Source organism: Tachypleus tridentatus, chromosome 2 (assembly GCF_004210375.1).
Source record: "Tachypleus tridentatus isolate NWPU-2018 chromosome 2, ASM421037v1, whole genome shotgun sequence".
Classification (NCBI taxonomy): Eukaryota; Metazoa; Arthropoda; class Merostomata; order Xiphosura; family Limulidae; genus Tachypleus; species Tachypleus tridentatus.
In genome coordinates, this window is record NC_134826.1 from 100,028,804 (window position 1) to 100,054,942 (window position 26,139).

General features: G+C 31.3%; 1 long non-coding RNA gene and 1 pseudogene across 2 annotated transcripts in view; one reads left to right on the plus strand and one right to left on the minus strand.

Moving 5' to 3' along the window:
- Positions 1-24,851, minus strand: LOC143236915 (NADPH oxidase 5-like; annotated as a pseudogene). The gene is made up of 13 exons (XR_013019798.1): positions 24,817-24,851; positions 19,631-19,749; positions 19,093-19,243; positions 16,253-16,463; positions 15,530-15,700; positions 14,717-14,896; positions 13,812-13,978; positions 13,103-13,291; positions 12,164-12,398; positions 8,653-8,861; positions 4,549-4,747; positions 3,750-4,019; positions 1-164 (listed from the first exon to the last, which is right to left on the minus strand). The product of XR_013019798.1 is annotated as an NADPH oxidase 5-like (transcript).
- LOC143244688 (uncharacterized) overlaps positions 1-26,139 on the plus strand; it is a 68,900-nt gene that overhangs the window by 40,026 nt on the left and 2,735 nt on the right. The gene's annotated exons all lie outside the window — the stretch shown is intronic.

The window sequence follows — 26,139 nt, forward strand, 5'->3', positions numbered from 1 at the left end:
ATTACATTTTGTATTATTGTAATGCAAATTATTTAAAACATTTCTTTCTTGAAACAAAAACCGTATTCATTACATTTCGCATGTAATATCTTGCCCAAATATGGAGGTTCACAGTAAAACACTGAAACTTTGCCTTTTCTCTGATCAACTAACTCTTGAAACACCTGTGTATAGAACGTTGACGTAAGTTTTCTTTACTGATTCTTTAACACCGACGTAAGTATTGTTAACAAAATAGTCAGTCGAAAATTTACAAACAATAATGTTTTGTAAAACTATTCTATTTGATAATTAGTATTGATCCAATATAGTTTTCTTACGGGAAGTAACTGATTTAGAGTCAAAACATGTAACATGCAACAGCAATATAATTACACAGAATCTAAGCGGGAACATATTTCTAATTTCTTCCGAACCAGACATAATACAAGATATTGTTTTGCTAAGTTATTTTATTTTTCAAATTAGCTATTATACCGAACCTTAAAAATATAAAAGTACATTTCTTAATTATACTTATTAGAAGTATCTTTGTCAGTGATACTTGTTATTAATAAATTTTCAAGTGACACTTATTATTACTACTTTTGTCAAAGACATTTAGTAGAAGCACTTGTGTCAATTACACTTGTAATTAGTACTGTTGTATATGAAATTTTCTATTAGTAAGCTCATCAGTAACATTTGTTACAAATATCTTTATCAGTGAGACTTGTTACCAGAATATTCGTCAGTGACACTTATTATTAGTCCCATTTTCTTGTTTTCATTAATTTTGCTATTGGCACTTTATTCCTGTATCAGTGCATTATTCATGATTACCTTTGTCAGTGAAAACTTTTGTTATCTATATCCCATATATAACAATTAAAAATAAACCCAGCAAATAATGTAGGTAATTAAACATATCACTCCTACTAGGAGCTTGCAATTTCAATAATCAAATATTTCAATATCAAATATAAATTGATTCATCATTTGGGTATGTTCGCCATTAACGATATTTTCGACTATAACCTCTATAATATCTTAAGCAATATATGCCGCCTGAGTGTTACTTAACTATTCTTTCTTCCATGTAATAGAACTTCATCGGTCTGATTACCACAGGCTTGTGATGGTTTTATTGTCTTGAAATGTTTTACAGTAACTTCTGTATGCTAGATCCAAAAATGATATATTTTTTTGCCTTCACGTGCAGATGCAGATTTTTCACAGAATGTCATGTGTACATTTACCCAAATGAAACATTTTATTGAAACTGGATTACATTTTACATTTATAATCACTTAAAATGTTTACAACTACTGGCTATAGATTTCTCAGACAAATAACGACTTGAAAGTCTTATCAGTTATTCTAGAACCTATTAGAAACACACCATTATTATATAAAGGACCAACAGACTTTATGGCACATCATTTCTTGATAGTATTTGTGTTTGCATGCACTTTGACATTATTTTTTTTTCTATATTACATATTCATTACTACGACAACAAGAGCTTGTGTAAACGATGCAAACATATTTTGTTATATTTTTGGTAAATTAGTTATAAAAACAAAAGCAATACATTATAAAATTTGTCAAAATTAAACGTGTTTTGGAATAAAACTTGGGTAGCAAGAGAATTTATGAGCTCTGCACAATGTTAGCACCATTTGAGTTGAAGAGTTGAGACAATGGACTAAAGGTAAGAAAAAGCCTTTGCTTTTTGCAATTCCAGTGGTCTGGCATGAAACCATGGAGATTACTGCTATTTTTACTTATGTACAAGGCTATAACATTCTAAGTAAAGAGAAAATTTCTTATCAGAATCTATAACTAACCAGAGACTCTTGATACAGTTTCATCTGGTTCTGAATCTGATGTCAATAGAAACTATTATAGGGATTGTTTAATACCTGAAACATCTGTCAACCAAAAATTTTCATCAAGGTGAGCTTAATGAATTAGTGAAAGATTTGAGCCTTTCAAAGGATTCTTCAGATATTTTGTAGTAAACAAAATAATAGTCTGATATAAATAAGTTTTTCTTCCAAATTTGTAAAAATTCCTTGTTTGATATAAAAATAAACGTTATGTCTGAAATAGCTTGAGTATGGAAAATCTGTTACTAAAATCAGAACAATATATATAAAGTTTGTATTCGAGCGTACCAATGATAATCAGAAACAGCTAACTCTGTTACCATTCGAGTCCACAATTTGTTGTATTTTATAACGAAATATGATACATTTTAAATGCTTATATAGTCTAAGTAAATGTCATAGAGTAGAATTTAATTAATCTTTAATTTTTTAAATTATTCTAAGTCAACTGACACAGTATGAGCTCCTGAATATTTGTTGGTTACAGAACTGAGTAGAAAACAGTAATAATTGCACGCAAGTTGAGATGTCTCATCAAATATTTATAATATAAATTTAGTGTTTTTATCACTATATAAGTGAAAGAACTATATTTACTGACTTTTAATTCATTAAAATAAAATACTTTACTGAAAATATGGTGAGCATTATATCTATGTATAAAGTATATGATTATGTACAGTTTGATCATTTATCTTCAGTATTAAGTATAATGTTAATACATACAGGGGTGGGCAAAAAGGTGCCTCCCTTGAAGATGTTAATTTGTTATATCTTTTATTAGAAAAAATGTGTGAAACTATATGTTTTTTAGAACGTACTCTATGACATCTGTTAAAATTGGTCTTAAATCTTAATTCTAACATCAGATTTAACAAATATCTGAAATTTTCATGATTTTAGTTACATTTTCTCATAAAAAGTGTTGTGCATCTGGTGTGAAATCTTAGATCTTATTCCAATTAACCTTCAAATTAGCTTACAAATTCTTTTCTAATAGTTTTAGCATTAAATGATGACATTTTGAGCATTATTATAACTATATTTGTAATTTATTTCCGTATTAGTTTTCTTCATTAATCTATCTCTCACTACTGTATAGTCATAGTTTTAGGTTGCTCTTACAGTTCAATTAATAACCCTTGCAAACCTATCAGCCCCTATCTATTTAAATGTAAATCATCTATTTCAAAACACTTCCTCTTTCCACTGAATTGAACTCAAAAATAAAACCAGCTAACATACTTGTCCTTATAAATTAATCTTAGCCTATTATTAAGCCCCAGTAACCAACCTACATTTAATTTCATTTTCACAGTGTTATCTTTTGGCAGTATTCCTGATAAAACTAAATTATTATAATTCTTTTCTTTAAATTCTAAAAGGTTCTTGAAATTCTCGTAAGTTCTACAACATTCTAGAAAGTTCTTAAAAATTCTCGTAAGTTCGAGAAAATTCTCTATCAGCTACTCATCACTGAATCTACCTGGAATGTTATGGAAAATTGATTAATTTTAAAATTTAATTACCCAGGTCACAAAAGCAAAGTTTGAAGAGAAAAATAGCTCTTTTCCATTTACTTTAGGCATAAGCAATTGGGAAATAACACTTTCTGTCCAGGAACAAGAAAAAGTAAAAACTTTGTTAAATAATGTCATCGTTATTACTTTAAACTTTTTTCTTCGATTTTTTTAACAAAAAATTAATTCATTAAGTGCAATGTTCTCGTATTAGGACATATATCAGGAACGACTCTTCACCGGGTCAGTGTAAGCACAGGGTGAAACTAACAATTACATTTTACAAATTAATAAAACAATCATCCTACCAAAGATAACGTAGATATCCATACAGCTATATATTTAAACCGAAACCTACCTTATTCCAGTCTGGTCGGCCTGGCAGTGTTCTTGTTTTCAATCCAGTAATTAAACATCTTTTCGATTTTTCATGAAGTAGGTCAAGAGCGATTTGTAGGCCAAGTGTTTTCATGTCGTTTTTACGAAAAGCTGATGTAATAAACATTTGGATGTCAAGAAATCGTTCCATAATGTCACTTGCTTCTGCCTGTTGTATTTCGAGCTCGCTTAGAAGGTTAACAAACCATTCGAACGACCGTTAATCTCGGTTTATCCAAATAAAATCAATCTGAGATATGAGAAATCAATTATAAGTAATATTTTTAGGATTACTAATGATACCGGGATTGTGCAATAATCTCATATTTAACAGATAGCGAAGGCGAAATTATTATCATATATATTGATATTCTCTTGAGTATAAAGTTAAAACATAAGTTGGTACATTAAATTTAAAGTAAAAAATGAAGTTTTTGGCACAATAAAAGCTAAAAGGCTGTAACCTATAATAAAGATTATACTTATTGCTGCGCCAGAAATCAGTCGTCTTTTGTGTTTTTTTTCACTTTTAATGTTGTACCACAATATGCCTGAAAAGAAATTATAGTATAACTAATTTTTCACATTTCGTTTGAAGCTGAACTTTATTCAGGTACAAAATAAAAAAAAAACGTTTCTTGTTTTTTGTAGTCTAATTAATTGATGTTCATGAGAAAATTAAAAAAATATATTCAATTTTGAGAATAAGAACAACATCGAATACAATTTCAAAACATTTTTTATGACATATTTGTCTATGTAATTCCAATTATGGTCACCTTACAAAGATTATAGATAGAGTGTAACATTTGATTCACCCATTCATGGTTTCACTTTGGGCATGTCATTCTTGCGTGTCTATACCTCATCATAATGCTTTGCAAAGGGTGTTACTCCAATTTCAGTAGCAATGAGAAATGCGTGTTGAGATATGAAGATTTGTCTGGTAGGTGAGCCGTATGAACCTTCTATAATTAGCTAGAGCAATGAGTAAACTTTTGTTACATATTCTAATACAGTACCACTAGATATAATATTTAGATTAATCTCACTTATTCAACACAAGAATTCTGGTGTGTGTGTGTTTGTTTTGTTTTTGTATGCACCACAACAACAATAATGAGAATTATTATATTATATAAATTTTAACTCTACTTCCTTTAGAAATAATTTTCATAATATTTTCTGTTTTATAGAGATCGCAAATAGCTCATGTACAGTATTACTACTACAAGTTAATTGCTTACCATTCTCTAGTATTTTGTTGAGAAGTTGTGATATTCCTTATTTATTAAAACGTCATCACACACAAGTGAGGTACCTTTAAAACAAGTAGTGATGTATGAGAAGGACAAGATGCACAGATAATTTCACATTTAATTTGTATTTAGCTCTTGCAGCCAGAGTGGGAAAAACACGTAAAATAAACAAAGGGTGAGAGAGAGAAGCGATGAAATTGCAAAAATAAAGTTGATAGACCTCGATGATGCATGCATTTAGAGATGCAATTGGTTACGAGAAGATCTGTTTAACCCGTTTCTAAACTGAAACTTAAAATCAAGCAACGTAAGAACAAGGGTATAACGTCACCTTTTATAGAGAGCCAGTCACACCTAGACAAACATAGTTTCTGATAGCTCTATTTTCCCACTTTATTAATTCCACATATCAGTAAGAAGACGTATTTGTTTGTTCGTTTGTTTTTAATTTCATGCAAAGCTACATGAGGGATATCTGCAGTAGCATTTAGCAGTAATATACTAGAGTGAAGGTAGCAAGTAAAAAACACTATTCGCCAACTTTTGGTATATTAGTTTATCAACGACTAGTGGGATTGACCGCACGTTATAACGCTCCCAAGGCTGAAAGAGTGAGCATAATTGTTGTAACGGCGTTTCGAATCCGCAACTCTCAGATTACAAGTCGAGCGCACTAACCACCTGGCCATGTCGAGCCTCAAGAAGATGGAAATACCCGAGATTATCCAATATATAACACGTAAAATTCCAAGGTCGTGTTTACCAACAACGAATAAGGGGTTACCAGTTCAAACAAGGAGAATAGGAAGAGTACTAAATTTTGAAAACAAAAGGAGAAAAGTAACATAAAGTATAATGTATGTAATTATACATTAAAATATGACAAAAACGAACGTTTTATTTAGTTTGAACTTACTACATCAAACGGATCTTTTTATCTCCATTTTTCTTTTGTTTTGAATTTCGCGCAGTTAAATGAGAAATATCTGCACTAGTCGTTCCTAATCTGAAGGTTGCGGGTCGATCGTCCTAACCACTTCTGTTGTTCTTTTTAATTAGTGAAAAATGTTGTGGAAAATAAATGTTATATCTAATAAGTTACCACAAATATTTTGCCGATTTCTCCAGTTTCCCACTGCTAGTCTCATTCAATTGATAACAGTTGTATTAAACCAAACATGCACGTAAGAAGTGAATCGGTAGCACTTAAGATGATTTTTTTATTTCGATGAATACACTATTGGCTAAAATCTTAAGGCCAATGAACATAAAGAAAAAATATGCATTTTGCGTTGTTAGACTAATCCACTTATTTGAGTAGAGCTTCGAAAGATAAAAATAAGAAAAGGAATTTTTTTTTTTTTAGTATTTAATAGGGAAAACGTGACCACTATGAAATTAGCCTAAATACTAGCTGGTCAAAAGTTTAAGACCATACCCAAAAGAAGTCCTAAACAAGGTAGGAAATGAGATTAAAATTAAGAAAACGTTACATCAACTTAAAGTTATAAGATCAATATAACTTTATTGTAATAGGTCATAATTTTTGTTTTCAACTTGCCTTAAGCACTTTTTATTTCTCTGATTATAGCCAAATAAGTTTTATCTGAAGTAGATATTTTCAAATTTATTATTTCATTATCACGATTATTGATATGTTGTATCGTCATATGAGTTCGTTAATGGTATTCTGTTTGCTTGCGTCTTGTTGCGATAATTGACATCTCTTTATTAATTATTCCCACGTGTCAACGTGCGTACATTATGCAAAGAACTGCATGTATTTTCTGAACAAAACGTGCATTCTATCACAGTATTAATAATTAGAAATGAAGCACTTACTTGCTTGAGAAAATATAGTTTAATTTTTCAGGTAAAAGAGAATCGTGGTGGAAAGTCATAGGTCCTACGGCTATAATGAAAATAAACATAATACCGTCTTATATGTAGGATTTACGACCAAAATAAGTTAAAATATATTTCTAGGTGCTAAAATTTTATCTGTAGTTAACGCTAGTGAAACCAAGCGAGAACAATTAGAAATTGTTTGACTTGATCGCCATTGATCATTTCCTCCTATTTATATGAAGAGGATGTAAACGAATAGACTTAATTCGCAAAAGAGAGGTTATTTCGGGTCACATTATACTTCTGTTTGTTATTTATAAATAAATTTGGTTGCATGAATAAAAAAGGTAAGAAAACAAATAATGCATTGGATTTATCGATAATTTAGAAAAAATATTGCTGTCAAAATATTACAGATGAAAAATTAATTTCATAATTTCTTTTAAACCACCTGGTATGGATACATTTTCTTTAAAAGAGATGAATAAAACAGTAATATTGTTGAGTCATTACAAGATTGAATGTTAAGACCCATATAATCTGTTTAAATGTATTGTTTACTTCCCTTCATAAACAGTAACTATAAACTACAATACACTGAACAATTCTGGCAAACAAAATAGAAACACCTTGATGAATATTTATGATTACCTTCAAAGGCTTCGTCATTTTGACAATATCTTCGAGTTAAAAGGTTTCATGTGATAATGGTGGCTCTAGTCCTGTTGCTTTCTCTTGGGGTACAAGAAGTAAAATAGTCGGCAGAGTTTTTTTTTAATCCTTGAGGAACAGCGGGAGCACTAAGTGACCTCTCGCTCATCTGCGGTCTATACGTGTTTCTACCTTCTCTGATCAACCGAGGCGATATGGATTTGTGAGGTGCGGGCGCTGAAATTGTTCGCATCATCTTTTGTCTCTTATTTTTCACATAAACTGAGAGAAATGTAGAGTCTGGAGTATCAAGATGTTCAGTCAATTTATCAGAAACTGCAATATCGTTGTTATCACTTTCAAATTCCGTTTGGCTGCATGACTTGCTCTTTCTGCTGTTTTCGTCTTTAGTAAAAGGGATACAAACAGATTGTTTATGACTTTGTGTCTCCTAATCATCGATTCGCTCAAATAGAATAGTTTCATAACTATATATCTGTTTTTCTGATCCGTTATCATTTGCATTTTTTTCAGTTAAGTAAAATGCACTACAGTGTATTTGGTCTTGTGATCTAACTTCGTGAGTACCACTTTCAGATAATACCGTGTCTGACATTGTGACGCATTATTAGGGATATTACTTTCAAGAAATGGAAATGCATTACTTTGTGTCTGAGTTTCCAACTGGTTGTTGATATCACCTTCAAGTAATGAAATTTTGTTATGCGCATTATTTTGTAATTGATTATCATTACTATAATTTTCGAATGAAGACTTTTCATCATATTTTTCACAGCCTTCTGAGATACCATCATTGTTATCTTTTTCAAGTACTGTGGATAAACTATGTTTAATTTGTTTATTTGACCTGTTATCTGGTTTATCTCTGCATTCCAATTCCAATGTAACAGTGACAGGATATGAAATACATTCTGTTGCATTTTCTTTAGAATGCTGTTTAGTCATCTGATGTTCAGCTGATGAAGCTTCAATGCCAGTCTTTGAATGCATGTTCTCAGTTAAAGTCGAGATCAAATTTTTATTTCCTCTTCTTGCTTTCTGTCTCCGTTCGTAAAACTAAGATTCATTATTCTACTTTTGAATGAACTAACATATTCTCTTTCATAATCCTTGCTTATGATTGACACGATGTTTCAGCGGAGAAAGTGCTGCATTATCGGCATCATTTCTGTTATTGTTAAAAAACTGCTGACGATTACAGATATAGGAATGATTATTATTGTTATTTTGATTGAGAAAAAATGGTTTATCAAAATAATTCCACAACTGACTTGTCCATTGTCCGACAGTCCGGATATGCAACCACAGGACATCTGTAAAAAGACTCAGAACAATTATTCATATTAATATCATTACTACTGTTATTGAAAGCTCCTCGGTAACTCAGAGGTAAGTTTGAGGAATTATAACGTTAAAATTCGAGGTTAGAGCTCTAGCAGTGGACACAATGCAATTAGCCCTTTGTGCGTCTTTGAGTTTCAAAATTCAAATAAACAAATTAAATAAAGTAAATTATTTTCCTAGGTTCCATGTTATGCAAAGCATAAATCAGTTTCATAAATAAATTAATTTGATGGAAAACATTATTTTTACGTGCTGGGAATGGCGTATTGGTTAACATGTCTAGCGGTGTGTCAGAGAATCCATGGTTAGCTTACGGTGACTGAAAAGAGAAAATTTACACTTTGAGCTCAGTCCCTTGATGGAGGAGGGGTGGTAAGTCTACGGAGTTACACACGAAAACCCAAGTTTTGATTCTCCGCGGTGGACACAGCAGATAGAACAATGTGACTTTGCTCTAGAAGCAAAAAACAAACTTTCATGGCATGTATACTGTCGATTTGAGTAGCTCAAGAGTGGACGGCGGGTGTTGTTGTTTAGATGTCTTTCTGCTAATTTATCATTTAAAAATTAGAAACGATTAACACAGTCTATTATAGGCTAAGAAAATACAAAGAACGATGAACCATTTCTTGGAATATGAAACGAGATGCAATATAATCAAAATATAAACGAGAAAATATTTTTAGCTTAGATCTTTCTAATGCGTCCCTCGCATTTTTCTCTTTTATGCTTAGTACTTGATTTATACTTCTTTTTACTAACTTTACATTATACTTGGGGTATTACATTATGCTTGGGGTATTACATTATACTTGGGGTATTACATTATACTTGAGGTATTACATTATACTTGGGGTATTACATTATACTTGGGGTATTACATTATACTTGAGGTATTACATTATACTTGGGGTATTACATTATACTTGGGGTATTACATTATACTCTCAACTTCACAAATGAAAATTAATATTTTCAACTAGATCGAAACATTCTACTTACTCAGTTTCAAGTAAATCCAGTATTTGATTTACAGAGACTCAGTAAACCCTTCTCACATATATAAAATATAATGTAAGTTTTAAACAAATGTTTTTAAAACTATCTATCTTGTAAAAGTAACAACGCCAAAGAAGGCAGTTTTACGTATTAAAATCTTAATTATAAAAATTAAAATCCAAAACAGTTTCTGTCTACTTTGTACGTCTAGTAATTATTGTAATTTATGAATATTTTTAATATGACGGTTTGTCCCCAAAAATCCGATTGTTTTTCAAAAATAGGTCCGAGTGGATCAGAGGGAAAGTCTGTAAGCTTAGGATGCTAAAACTTAAGTTTCGATACACGTGTTGGCCAGAGCACAAAAAGCCCATTTTTTAATGTGTATTTAACTACGACCAAACAAGAAGTAATATTTTGTAAGATGCATTAAAGTTGCAATAGTTTTTAATGTTCTTAAACTCAGATTTATAGTACGATAAAACCTGAGTGAACGATCTTTGAGTGTATTTATTAGAGTTTATACTTTTATTTAGGATTTTTATCAGAATTTTGTTATAAATCAGTTATTGTTTATGAAATTAAGTGTTTACAATATCTTTAAAAACTGCTTTTGAAATGAAATCCTCATATTTTATTTATACGTTAGTGTTATATTTGTAAAGATAGATTTGTTTTACCAATTAAGACAATAACGAAATCAATGAAATTGATAATGCTCCCAATCTATCTTTAAACTTTCATTGCATAAGCCCTAGATAATTAGAGAATCAGTTTAATTTATAATAACATAGCTATTTCAAACTATTCCTTAATATTATGTAATCAGGCTTCTGACCTAAAATGTATATAGTTGGACATTCAACCTACACAACAAGTTATATTTTCATTTATATTATGTTGTATTATTATATTGTCTCACTTGTCACTTCACAATGAATCGCAAAAAATAAAGATTTCGAAATAGTGATAAATCATGAATAGACCCCAATAAGATGTTTGTATGTGTCTCTCCTATGAAAATCAATCAAACAAATGGAAGTCAACCAATAACAACTGCTCAATGCAAATTGGTTACGTAAGTACCTCAACTGTTGTTAACAGACCATGAAATGACTTTGAAACAAAGATCACAATTGATCATGCATCTGAAAAAGGCATATTATAATTATTAATGATGCAAGCAAACTATTTCAGTCTGATTCCAAGCATTTTTAAAGTAGCTAATCCAAGACTAAACCAGATTGTAGAATCCTCAGTTGGCAGCAATATAAACCAATGTTGTTAATAGCTATTTGTGATAACCATTATTATAAATTGTATTGTTGTTTTATATTAAAATATATTTGTGTTAAGAAAAAAAATTATGTGTATTGTTTCTTGTGAATTTCGCGCAAAGCTACTCGAGGGCTGTCTGCGCTAGCCGTCCCTAATTTAGGAGTGTAAGACTAGATGGCCCGGCATGGCCAAGCGTGTTAAGGCGTGCGACTCGTAATCTGAGGGTCGCGGGTTCGCATCCCCGTCGCGCCAAACATGCTCGCCCATTTCAGCCGTGGGGGCGTTATAATGTGACGGTCAATCCCACTATTCGTTTGTAAAAGAGTAGCCCAAGAGTTGGCGGTGGGTGGTGATGACTAGCTGCCTCCCCTCTAGTCTTACACTGCTAAATTAGGGACGGCTAGCACAGATAGCCCTCGAGTAGCTTTGTGCGAAATTCAAAAAACAAACAAACAGTAAGACTAGAAAAAAGGCAGCTAGTCATCGCCACCCACCGCCAACTCTTGGGCTACTCTTTTAGCCACGAATAATGGGATTGACCGTCACATTAGAACACTCCCACGGCTGAAAGGGCGAGCATGTTTGGTGTGATGGGGATTCGAACCCGCGACCCTCGGATTACGAGTCGTGTGCCTTAACAACCTGGCAATGGTGGGTCATAAAATTATGTGTATTGGTCTTGTTGGCAAATATCATAAATTTGATAAATATCGAAATTCAATTAAATTCTAAATTAAAATTAGAATTTCCGGCTATTTGAAGTCATAATACGTAATAGCTAGCATTTACTCAACAAATTCTATGGACACTAAAACTTTGCAATTAAATTTTAAAAGTAACAGCAATAAAGAAAATTAATTTCAAAAACACTAGGTCTATCATAATTTAAGTGTGAAAATTTATCACTATTTATACATGTTACTGTAAGTTACAGAATAATAGATGCTCAAGCTTTATTTGTAATGCTTCTTCAGAATTAAATCCCTACACTTACCTTCTTGTTCTGGCGCGCTGCTGATGGTAAATGGATGCCACTCAAACTGAGTAATTGAAGGAATTTTGATAAATACATAATCTTGTGGCTGAAAGTAAAAGTGCTGAGGGCGTTTGATAACCAAGTCATAAAAAACATAGAAATATGCCATGACGTTTTTGCTTTTAGTTTTCCGAAATAGAACTATGTTAATTGCTTGCTTTTTTACATTTTTCTTATATTTTCCATTTCGTATTCAAAATAAGAACTATGCAAATATATAATTTAACATCTGTGTTTTGTCTCTCACAAGTTACCATCCAAGATGCTTTTCTTTCAACATCAGAACTGTCAATTGTGTTGAACGAATTCAAAAGAATGTGGAAAGAAGCTGCAATTTTTATGATTTTTATCATACATCGTATGAACGACTTAAATAAATATAATTTGTGAATTACCTTTGTTTCTTTAAACGGAAACCAATACAATGAGCTATTTGCGCTGTGACACGGGGGGTATATAGCCAAATGTTTAGCTGAAGTTCAAGTGGTGCTGGAACTTTTGTTGAACTGACGTTTTTGATTGAATTTACACTAATCATTGTTTTTTGCCATAAAACATTTTGTTTTTAAAACCCAGATAAGCAACTCTTAACTAATATTGTGTTGTTGTAACACAGGATGTTTATTACTTTTAGAAGAAGCTCATTTTTAAAAATATTTGTTTTCATTAGATCACTTCAGATGCAGAAAAATATATTAATAATGATTTTTAATTGAGAATTTCATCTCATTAAGTCGTCAGATAATTTCTTATTGCTCGTCACCTAACTACAATCAAGTTTAACTCACCTCTGGAAGTGGAAAGCGAAATGAAATTTTAACAACTTATCTTTTGCCTACTTTTGACATCAGCAAAATGCTGTTTACTATGTAAATTTTGTATCTTTTTTTTACCTACCTTTGACGGTAGTAGAATGCATTTTACTACATACGTTTTGCCACTTTTACTCAAGGACATCTGGATCTTCTTGAGGGTTTCGACTAAAAAAGGCAGAGCTGGTCCCAGAAACCATTTCCAAAAATTAGGTCCATGTAACAGAAGAAGAATTCAGAATGCCAAGTACAGTAGGTGTGTGTAGTAGAATATCTAAGGAAGAAACAGAATATGCGTCATTATAATCAATTTTCAAAAAAGTATATGTTTAATGATAATATTCAATAATATTATTTCACAAAATCTGAACAACATCCTTTATTTACCAATTATTAAAAACTATTAATATCGAAACCTTCCAGTACGTTTTTGTCGGCCTCGTTATATTTAAAACTACAAAAACATTGTTTTTTTTAGAGTAAACATTTAGTTTCATATTCAATTGGGTACTTTTCCTTGAAGATGAGTTTCTTTAATATGCATGATGTTTTATTCATTTTTACAAGCAATAAAAAGATTAGTTAAAGTTGTATTTATAGTTTGATGTATCATAAAGACATAACTTAATAGGTAATTTGACAGATTTAACTTTCCATATAAAAAGCAAGAAATATTTTAAAATAGGTCATTTTAATAGGATTTATAGAAAAAATTATGTCAATATTAGTGGAACCACATGTGTTAACGAGAAAAGCAGCTGCAGTATATAACTAATATTTGAAAGTACTTTTACCTCGAACATGCCACGTCGTCTAATACAGTTTAATGCACAGATAACCATTGTTATCAGGATTACCAAGAGGATCCAGAGAGTGATACAAGCAGATCCTCTCATCCATCCAATTTCTGTAGAAAATAACAACCAACCAACCAGACGATGATTTTCATTGGATATTCGAACTATTGGATGTAAAAAACGTCAGTTTTTCTTAAAATACTTACTTTAAACATTTATAAATGCTTTCTTTTGTTACGATAAAAATGGAAAGTAAAAGAAAATTAAAATAAATCAGCAGCTCTCTATCATGCCATGATGATTCCTTTTATAGTAATGAAAAACACTTTCTTCTTTAAATTTTGAATAATTTATCATAATAATATTCTTATTTGTGTTGTTTTAATCATTTTACTTAATTTTCAAACATTTAATAATATGTTTTTATAGTTTATTTTCATGTACAACTTAAATTATTAGATACAAAGTTTATCATTAGTAGAAATTTTCCGTATTTTGAAAATGCAATAAAAATAAACCTATCGTGCACCTATTATCAGTTATAACAAAAACACTATTATGTGTCATTAAAATATTGGGCCTGACTTGGTATAGCAGTTAACGTGTCCGACTGTAAATCCAAAAATGACCAGTTGTCACAAAAACTGCTCTCCACACTTTTGTTTGCTTTAAAAGTGGCAGTGAAATACTCTGTTCGATTTATAATAACGTAAAAAAGTATTAATTTAATCTTGAAATGTACAAAGTTATACCATACATAACTAATATACTTTTAGAAAAAGATATCACTCTTTAGGATAACTAATAACATGCTTTTTTTTATTTAAGTTTTTGGGTAGCAGAGCAAATATCACAAACTTATCATAACACGCCTAGTATTAAACAAACAAAAATATCCTTACTAAAATTGCAAATATGCATGACTGTGTGCAAAATACTATAAAAAAGAATAAACCAGCCAGTCAGTTTGTGAAAATATGCTCTATGGTCCAAAGGCAGATAATCTGAGAAGCCACGTTAGAGATCGTCTTAACACTGGTAGCCCGATGAACATACACGTAAAGTTGAGACATTGTCCTGAGCTGGAAAAAATATTTTTAACACTAAAAATAATAGATACAATATAAATAATACTCTATAAAATAAATTTCTGTGTTTCTTGTTTTTGAATACTGAAAAAATTACAATGTTTGTTTTTCTGTGTAAATCTATTTTGTTTTCATTCGACAACAGTTACTTACAGCAAACACAGCTATTCAAATTATTTATTTTTATAATTAATCTTCATAAATTATTTTTAACTTTGAAAATTTTATGAAAACACTGTTATGTACATTTTCATGAAGTGGTTTGAGCAAATGTTAAATTACAAGTTTCAGAAGTTTAATGCATTTCTGAGAAACTTCATACACTTACAGTGCACAACAGTTTAAAACAGTAATTAAATATAGATTAATTATGTCCACATTTTAAGACAAGCGTGATAGCATTAAACGCTTTACATATTTACACCACGATAAATGAATCATTGTAATTTCATTAGAATAAACAACACACTTACCGGAAGCACGTGCCAAGACTTCAAAAGTAAACTTTCTCGGATAGTTATCTAGCATAGCTTCTGTTATGTTATATATTCTTTTGGGAAGGGTCAGGTTATTCAACGTATCGAATTTTGTCAGAATGTCGAGAGAAATGTCTTTCATCTTATTCACTTGAAGACTTCGAGACACAAAAGTATCAAATTGATCGCCAGATACATAAGCAGAAATACAGTACTTATGTAGTTATTACGAATGTAGCGCCACCTGAGCTTACTTGGTAGGTAGTCTTGGAGACGTTTTGTTACAGTTTCCTGAGTTGAAGGTAATAGTTGTTTCTCCGCACTATACGAAAGTTTAAAAGGAAAAACAATGTAAATAATTTTTTTAAATTTAAGTATTGTACATAACAGCGAGTATAACAAAATATATCGCAGTACTTACAAACGTTTCACTATTACACGTATTTCTTATTAGTAAGTATTTTTTTAACTGAACTATATATATTATATTTCTATTTTAATATATGTTTCTAAGCAGCATGCTTTTATTTAAAGCTTTTGTGATAAATAACATTTTCGTCCTAAGTCATAATGAAGCATGATCTTCAACATTCAGTGTTTGTCTGTTTTTCGTACTCTGTGAATATATTTATTGGTTTCATAAGTAGTTACGTTAGTTCAGTATGATTCGTATATTTATGTTATAAAAACTGCATAACTGGTGAATATATAATTATAGCTAATAGTGGGATAATGTTTTGATGCACTTTCACAAAACAGACCTTGATATTATTTCATGATATTTTCGTACTTGTTCCTATAAGTTCTTATTATTTTAGAAACTTTTTGAGCTATATATATATTATTAGGAACATCTGGTATTGTTCTCAGTTACCTTATAGATAAGTTTTCGATAAGACCCGGATGACGGTTTAGCTGAGCTCGGAAGTTTTTAAAAGAAATTACTCCGCTATTATCAACATCGGCTTCTTCGAACAAAGTCATTACGAGATCTTGAAGTTGAGCATCTGTAAAAGTGAGGCCATTTTCTTGCATACATTCCTTGACTACCATATCCAGCTCATTCGGTTGCAGAAAGCCATCACCTGTGCAAAAGTTCAAACTAAGAAATCACACCAAACTAAAAAGCGTTCCTTTCAGAACTGGGGTTTAATATAAAACTTACAGAGCTTAACGTATAATATATGAAATGTTAGTATCATTAATATTATTAGCAAAAATATCCGCTTTCTGGGCAGGTATAATTGATAGCTCTTGCAGAACACTACTGGGCCTGTGGCTTTTCTGCGATTGTCTGATAGTTCTAAAACACTGTACTTGACATTCAGTAATCTTCACTAGGATGAATTTACTGTCATGCACGTTTTAATATCGATGTTTGTGAGTTAAATTTATATTTGTAAATGTACATAACTTACACTGTTAAATCTTAACTGAGAAATTTCCGCCTATTCACTAAAGTTGTAGAAGATTCTTGAGTGTAATAGCCAACAGTATATGTATGTAAACATTACTGTATCCTCAATACTGTTGCGCAGGCTGAAATTTCTAGAAACTCCCCTCACGCCTATAAATGCAACCAACGTGACGTGCCGAGAGACAGTGTATAGTATTGGTTTGTTAAAGTTGGTATACTATAAACTTCGGAGGCTGGAAGCTATAACCCAACGTAATATGAAGAATACAACAGCGCGCGTACTTTCCAAATATCAAGAAAGGACCTTTGATCAGATAAGCCAATATTTTATTTTTTTGGTTTTCACAGACTTTGCATAAAGATTTATCTTCAAAAATTATGTTTAATGGGAAACTTGCATGCTTCATAGTAGTTTTATCTGGAGATCGACAAGGATGCCTACTGTGCTAATTTTTTGAAACACTTATGTCACAAATTAGTCATCATCTGCACATTAGGAGTATTCCAACTCCTAGGAAGCCCCTGCAACAACACCAATGTTTCGCTCACGTCGACAAAGTAATGTTCACCATTTTCTCAGAAGAATCGACTTATCAATCATTAAAACTTTTTCAAGAGTACAGTGAAGCTTCTGGCAGTGCCATCAATTTGGGTAAATCACAAGGATTTTGGTGAAGGAATAGGGAAGATTTACCAGGTGAACTAAGTTTGGCAGACGAACCAATGAGTATCTTGGGCATTTGGTTTTTCTCGAAAGATATGATGTACATTGGTCACTGGTCGGGTTAAATTAGACAAATTATAGATAACTTAGATACTTGAAAAAAATACATCATATTTCTTTTACAGGTAAATTTCAGTTAGCGAGACAACTAATTTTCCCAAATGTCTCGTTTTGGGGGAAATGTTATCTGCCTTCTTGTAATTACATTAAAGCTATTAATAAACGTTTTTTTTAGTTTTACTTGAGACAACAAATTCGAATTGATCATGAAATTGTCAGTACAAGAAGGTGGCTTAGATGTAAGGATCTAAACACCCTTATTCTTTTTCGTACAATTTAATTATTTCTGGATATTCTACACTTGGGTCATTATAATTCTAACCTTTTTATGTTTGCATTTAGGTGCTTTACATGTTTTAAACAAAAATAATTGTTTTTATGAGCCACCTTGGTTTATTGCTTCGATAATACAATCATACTAAAGTGTAGAAAAAATAGTTCGGTACTTGGACTGAAAAAGCTAGAAACTTACGACATTTTGTCGCCTTTTTGTAACCTAAAAATACAGTCATGGTATCCGCATATTCAGTGGAAAATGGCGTGGAACAATGTTAACAATGGTTTATTTTTGTCATCTATTAGGGACCTCATGGGGTTTTAATATACGTTATCGTTTGAGTCGATTTACTTATGGCTGTAATTTGTCACTTTTATGTTCATTCCTATCAAATATAATTTATATTATGGTTCTATTATTACGTTATTTAACATACTTATCTTACTTTTTCAATTATTCTTGCTTTTTTAGTGAAATTGAAAAAAGCTGACATGAAATATAATTAATTTTGTTTGAAACATGTTTTAATTTGTGGGTTTATATATTAACAATTGCATGGCACTATTGCGAGACGGGTAAACTTATAGTTCTCTCTAATCCGTTTGTTAAGTACATAAAGTAAAGATCTGTGGTCAAATTCGATGTTAATATCCTGAACTGGTAACATTGTAATTACATAGTTCTTAAAGTTTTATTTGTTCATTTTTGTCACAAAACAAGGGAAGCTACAACTGTGATTAATGCTTATTAATCGGAAACTTCAGATATTTGACCACGAACGTTTACAAATTTCGAACATTACAAACCATTTAATATTCAGCAGATTCACGTCACACATTTATATTTTTACGAACACATTATATCAGGTCATTCCATAAGGAATGTCCAAATCTCCGTCACACCAAACATATTTGCACTTTCATTCATGGGAACGTTATTTGTTACAGTCAATCCCACTATTCGTTGGTAAAAGAGTAGCCCAAGAGGTGGCGGTGGTTGGTGGTGACTAGCTGCCTTCTCTCTAGTCTTACACTGCTAAATTAGGGACGGCTAGCACAGATAGCCTTCGTGAAGCTTTGCGTGAAATTCAAAATAAACAATCATACTAAAGTGTGACAGCCGTAGGTTTTGATTTATAATAATCATTGGATATATTTTAGCATTTCACAAAAGCAAATCCTTATCATAAGTTTAAAAATAAATTATCTGACTACGAATTTTAAACACGTTTCTTACCGTCAATATCATAGATGTCAAATATCGACCTTAGCTTTTCCTCGGGTTGCTGTCTAGCGAAGTTCTTTGTCCGTTGTAGAACCTTCTCAAGAGAAATAAAGTCTTTATTGTCTGTGTCGTACAGCCGGAAGACTCGTTCACGGAAGAATTTCTTTATAAAAGATATAAATAAATTTGTTTTACTAACTTATCAGGTGGAACAGATATTGACTGTTTTTAAGTATAAAATGTGTGTTTATAAAAGAATTGTTCCTGATTTATTTCTATCAGTTTTCATATACTTGTAGAAGGACGTTACTGCATACATATAGTGATTAGCGAAAGTTCTGCACCGCTTAACAATCTTTTCACTCTTTTCTTACTTTTCACTAATGAAATAATTATTTATTTATTAAAGTATGATAAATTGTAATATTCTAGAATGAACTTTCAAGATGAATTCATTGGTGCAAACAAATTGTAAATATCTTTATTTGGTATTGAGTTGTAAGTTAGACACAAAGTTTCATGCAAATTCAACAAGACCAATATCACTGACATTTTTTGAGTTAATTATTCTTGAATTGATCCAGATCTATTTCTTTCTTCTCTCCAACATGTCGTCTGAGCACTTCTTCAAGATAAACCAAATATTTTGATGAAAGGCCACGCTGGGACCTAAAGAGTAAAAAAAACAAACAAACCTAGTATATGTTGCTAAAAACTTTGTTAAATTAGTGAAGAAATATAACTTTTGTTAGATTTAAGTTATCAATATCTTTATTATAAGGAGTTTTATATATATATAGAATTGCCATGAATTTTCAGACTTGTTTATCCCGCTAATATAATACTATTTAAATCTGAAAGGTACCATAGTAATATATTGAAAACTATTACCAGTACAGTAATTAATATGTTTATTAAATACATTTCGTTGAAAATTCCATTTAATGGGGGAGTTTTTCTGGCATTTTTAGGTTACTTACCAATATTAATGTTCACATTGGGGGATAAAATGGCATCATTTTGGTAAGTATTGCAAATGTACTTATTTGTGTAACCATAGATGTAAATTTACATTTATGGTGTGCAGGCATATTAAATATTTCCTGCCCCCTCCTTAATACTTTAAAAAATATATATCGATCTACTGTGTATGTAGTTTTGATTTAAAAAAGCCAGAAAAAATCGATTAAGTTCTTCTTGCATAATTAGTTATCCACTAAACTGAACAATTCAGCTTGGATGTCACATGGTTCCTCGTGGAAAGGATTCTTGTAAGATAGAACAAACTGTATACTAATAGATGATAGTCATTTTTACTGACAAATCAGCTGATACTTCAAGAATATATTTTAATTTATTTTGTAATGAAAGTGACTTTCAGTTATTTAGGTAATGCTCATATTTGAAAACAAGGGCATTGTTGTATTTCACATTGAATGCTTTGTTTCCTTAAAGTTGAACAGATTGAGAAAGATATTGATTGAAAAGATATATTTATTTGATTTAAATATATGATTGTATCTGGAAGCTTTCAGTAAAGGTGCTAAAATTATAGTTTTATTTTTAAACTTTGCTTTTTATTGTTGTTTTTAAATACAGATGTTTCATTGTGTGTAAATTGTCTTGAGTCGTTTTGTATTTTTTAACTCATTCAAAGTCAGACATTTCAGATTTACTCTTTGCAATAAATTTTGCATAGGGCGTTTTCTTAGGACTTGGATTCCACTCACGTAATTAAAAACAAATAAGTGAACCTCAGAATACTAAAGAACAGATATGAGGGAGAATTTGGTACTATGATTACAGGTCTTGTTTTTGCATAATTTCTATTTCTCTTCTGTTGAGTGTATTTATCTTAACTATTTTAAGTTCTGGTGTTAAAAAGTTGAAACTTTATGTTTTCATGAAATAGCATTCTCTGTTATTGAAAGAACTTATAACCAGAAGTTAGGTGTTGGACAATAAAAAGGAATAACAATCAGAGTAAGTTATTTGTTGAAAGTCCATGCTTATTTCTTGCTAAAGCAGAATAGTTGGAAAAGAGAAATACTGGAACATTGTGCACCCAAAGTGTCCAAAGTGGTTCTTCCACTGAGGCTTAATTTCAATGCAATGGGGCCATCTCTAAGGAGTTTTAATGCATTTACCAACTACAGCATAACAACCACGCTCTGATGAATGCCACCCATGATTAGCCAAAAGAGATTCAAGATGCTGCTGATGGACTGTGTTTGCTAGCGAGAATTGTATTGTTAGCAGGTGAAACAATGGGTAAAGCAGTGAGAAGGTACGTTTCAGAGGTAGCCATGGGTTACACAGAAGCTTGGATTAAGAAGAACTTATGAACTAATAATTGATCATTCTGTAACCCAAGAGACAGTATTTGACATTTTTCTGACTATAGGTGTCTTTACAAATGCCCACTGTACTACACCTGTTATGTTAAAGAAGTTTTAGCTTGGTGTTTGCCGAGATGTTTGAAAAGAGAGGGGTTTGTGCTACCTCTATAAGTCCTTGTGAGTGATGCAAAACATATCTTTCTCTTTGTTCTTTAAGGATGTAGAGAAGGAAATGTGGACCATTTCAATTTATGACATTTCATTTTCTGGAATGCATGAATTTGGAGGCAAAAGTGCAATTTCTTATGCTGAATCTTCATGGTTTAGTGCATGACTCAATCAAGTGTTTCGATGAGTTGAAGCAGGATCATAGTTATAATTTATTAAGATGTCAATGACGACTTGCTGATTTTGGCAAAACTACCAGCAATTAAAATAGTTAATAGCTGTAAGATCAGTGTCTGAAAGGAAGTAGCATTTTCTGCTTTATGAACTTAAGTTAGTATTTCATTATGAAATATTCATACTATATTGTGCAATTGCCATTCGATTATTCACAAAATTAGGATAGCTTGTTAATTTTAATATTAATGGAACCAAATAGGTTTTTAATCCTTACTTTCTGAGGTATCGAGCAGTTTCACTGTTAGAAATTAGCAGGATATTAGATTATAGTTGTGCAATTATTAATTAGTTAAGATGACTTGTGTCAGTAGATGTAATACCTAAAAAAAATTTTAGTTGCAGTCTCAGTTCGGCTGAATTTTGCCAGTGATTATTTATACTGTGCTTCAATAAAAAACTCGTTGAATTAAATGACTTATACTATATTATATTTACTATATTTATTATATTAGTAAATTATAGCACTTTAGCTATCAAGATGTAGCTTATGAAAATAGCTGTTATGGATTATGATTATAAGCATGCAGGCTGGAGGGAGTATGTTAACAGTTAATGGTGTATCTGTCAATGTTGCACACATATATGAAGACTACACAATATCATTCATAAATATTGTGTAGAAATAATAAATCTATTACACTGAAAACACACTATTAAATAACTTATTGATGAATTAAGATATTATTTAATATGGATGTTAAATCTGTGATTACTGGCTTGTGAAGCGTTAGTTGAAAATGCAATGCACTTCATATTCTTACATATGATAATGAAAGATTGTATAAATTATGGCACTAAAATATTTAATAGGAAGAAAATTTTCATGAAAGCAATAAATTCAATGACAAGGTTCACACTACAGTTAAAATAAATTCCAGTTTTGATTTTGTTTGAATTTAAGCTTAAACTTGTAAGCTGAGTTATAGCCCAAAGGTATGTTAATTTTCATTCAAATCCATTTAGCTATTTGAGAAATATTGTTGACAAATACAAACAAACACGTGGTGAAAACATAACCTTTGTTCATCTTTGTTGGCATTGGTAAAAACAGTATGATCAATTACACCTTAATCTTTTCCCACAGCATTGATATTTCTTTCATAAAGGGTTTACGTTTTTAAAATTCCATAACCTGATAAATAATTTTATATTTACAACGAATTATCGGTATTATGTCCACTACAAGTGTGAAAAACCTGTTTATAGCGTTGTAAGTCAACAGACACACCACTTTGTTACTGACGTTTTTGCTAGCGCTGGTGAGTAATATTTCTATTGGATAGAATCGAAGTAGTCGTGTGTAGATGAAAATATCTGTAAAATGAGAAATCCAATCAGTATCTTAGATCATAAATATAAACTTAATGTATCCAGTGTTCCGCATGGTTGTGATTGAAACTTTTCAACGATTCGGATTGAAGTATTTTGAGAAGTACACTGTGTGCCTATGCTAAACGTTTATCTGAAAAAAGTCTGATAGAAAATGTTGGTTTTATTGAACTTCCATGGTCAAAAATAAACGTCAGTGGTAGCTAATTTCTTGTGGTTATCTTAATATGAACTAAAATCTCTAAGATGTGTTTGCATAACAACCAGATTATGAAAGAAATATGGCTCGATTTCAAGATATGCGTACTAATTCTTGTCATGACAATGACAGCAGTGAGAAGGACAACCAAATAGTTGTGAAAGTGTAATACCCTATTAAACCTTTGAGAACTTCTACAGGTATGAGATATAAGGGTTAGATATAACCTATGGATGATATACATTCCAATATAAATAAGTCCATAACAATGTCACTTGATCAGGTTAATAGTTAGTATCTGTGACAAGGTATTCACAGCACTTAAAGCAACATTTCTAACAAGTAAAAATCTATGTGATAACATATCGTTTTTCCGTGACTTTTTTGCTTTACGACCAAAACCTTGATTAATTTGTCCATGTTATCTTTTACTGGATTCGCCAGTAATTTTACACATTCATTCTGTTTCTTGACGTAAACATAACTTCATCATGAAAACTGCATTTTGTTCAATGACAAAAGTATCAATAGCATCCTGGATGTTTCATTGATTTGTTTATAAACTATGTTAGGCCCATGGATGAAGGCTGGTTGTCTATATAAAGAAACGTTCAATTAAAATATTTTAATTGATGATGCTGAGCTACACCCCTGAACCTAGAAATTTGGTGGTTTTTCACGAGACCACTTTGGGACAGTCTAAAGTTCTTTCCTCTACCCAGGGGCCCGGCATGGCCAGGTGGTTAAAGCACTCGACTGGTAACTTAAGGGTCACTGGTTCGAATCTCCGTCACACCAAACATGTTCATCTTTTCAGCCGTAGGGGCGTTATAATATGATGGTCAATCCCACTATTCGTTGGTAAAAGAGTAGCCCAAGAGTTGGCGGTGGGTGGTGATGACTAGCTTCCTGGTGAAGCTGCCTTCCCTCTAGTCTTACACTGCTAAATTAGTAACGACTGGTGCACATAGCCTTTGTGTATCTTTGGGCGAAATTAAAACACACAAATAAAACAAAACATACTCTACCCAAACCTCCCATCACTGAATGAGTGTGGCCAAACCATATTTATATAGTTTTTCTAATTAATTTTCAATTTTAAAGTTATATTTATGGATAATTGACCTACCTGAGCTTAAAACGTAACCCTTATTTTTAATGGAAAAGAGTTTTTTTTAAACAACGTCTTTCTTTGCTAATAAATTTAACATTTTTAAATACTGTATCTTACATAATTTACATCTTTTTTTGTCAGTGACTGTGTTATTAAAAATCGATCTGTTATATTATATTAATAAATTTGGTTTAAAACTTTACTTCCTGTTGCCAGTAATTCAAAATAATTAACTGTTTTTTTAACGTTAGTGAGAAGTTGACCTTTACACCATATTTAATATAGAGATTTTAACTCTTCTAGCACTGGAATGGTTTCCCTCACTTTTTAAGCGACACATGTGCTATTACCATTCTTCTTCTGTGAACCAGTTGTTTAAATCCATCTTCATATTACAATTTGTATCCACAAGTAAAGCCTTCTTGTAACAATACTCATAATTTTCGGTGACTATGATTGTTGTTTTTATATCTTTATAGCACTTAAAATGCATATCTGTATTAAACGATGTTATACTTCTTTATTTTCATAACTAGAGTTTGGTTTGTCTCGACGTTTGTCGAAAATAGATATTTCTACATTTATTATTAAAAGGCTTATTTTTGTAATGATGTTTTCTATTATGTAAGACGAGTTTCTTAATTATAAAATATTTATACAATAAGCATTGTTTAAGAGATTATTTCTTTATGAAGCGTTATGTGGTTGTTGGCGATTAACGTCAAACGGCATATCTGGTATATTTTTGTACTCTTACTGCTATTCAGCAGTAAAGGACTGTTTTTCTTTAACATGTAATATTGATATACTACGTTTAAAGACTTAGTTTGTAATTTGCTAATGTTATTGCTCATTGTTAAAGAGTTAACCAAAAATATATACAAACAAATGGTCTAAGCATGGGCAACCCAGTACAACCAGTTCTAGCCAATATTTTTATGACACAAGTTGAAACACAAGCAATTAACACAGCATTACATCCACCACTACACTGGTACAGATATGTAGATGACACGGTTGCAGGATTCAAATCTACAGAACACATACTTAATTTTTTCAATCACATTAACTCTATACATCCCAACATTAACTTCACATGTGAACAGGAAGAAAGCAATCAAATATCATTTCTTAACCTCAAAATTACAAGAACTGACACACAATTCAAAACAGAAATCCACCGAAAAATCACCCATACTGGACTATACATTCCTTGGGACTCAGCACATGAAACAAAACAAAAACTCAACATACTAAGAAACCAAATAAACACAGCCATAAAACTATGCTCACCAGATAAAATTAACGATGAATTAGACAAAATGAAACAATACTTCATCAACATCAATAAGTTTCCTCCACAAACCGTGGAAAACATTATACGCACACATTTAGACAGAAAGCAAAATCAACCAACTAAAGTAAATATATCTCACGAATCAAAAAATCACGAAACCATATACTGCTGTATACCATATATTCCTGACATCAGCAAACAAATAACCAAGATTTGGCAAAAACTAGTAACAAAATATGACATTCCAGTTAATACCAAATTTATTCAAAAAACCAGGCACAAAACTGAGGTCTATACTATGTAAAAACTACACTGACAAACACCACACCAACATTATTTACAAAATACAATGTGATAACTGCCACGACTTCTATAT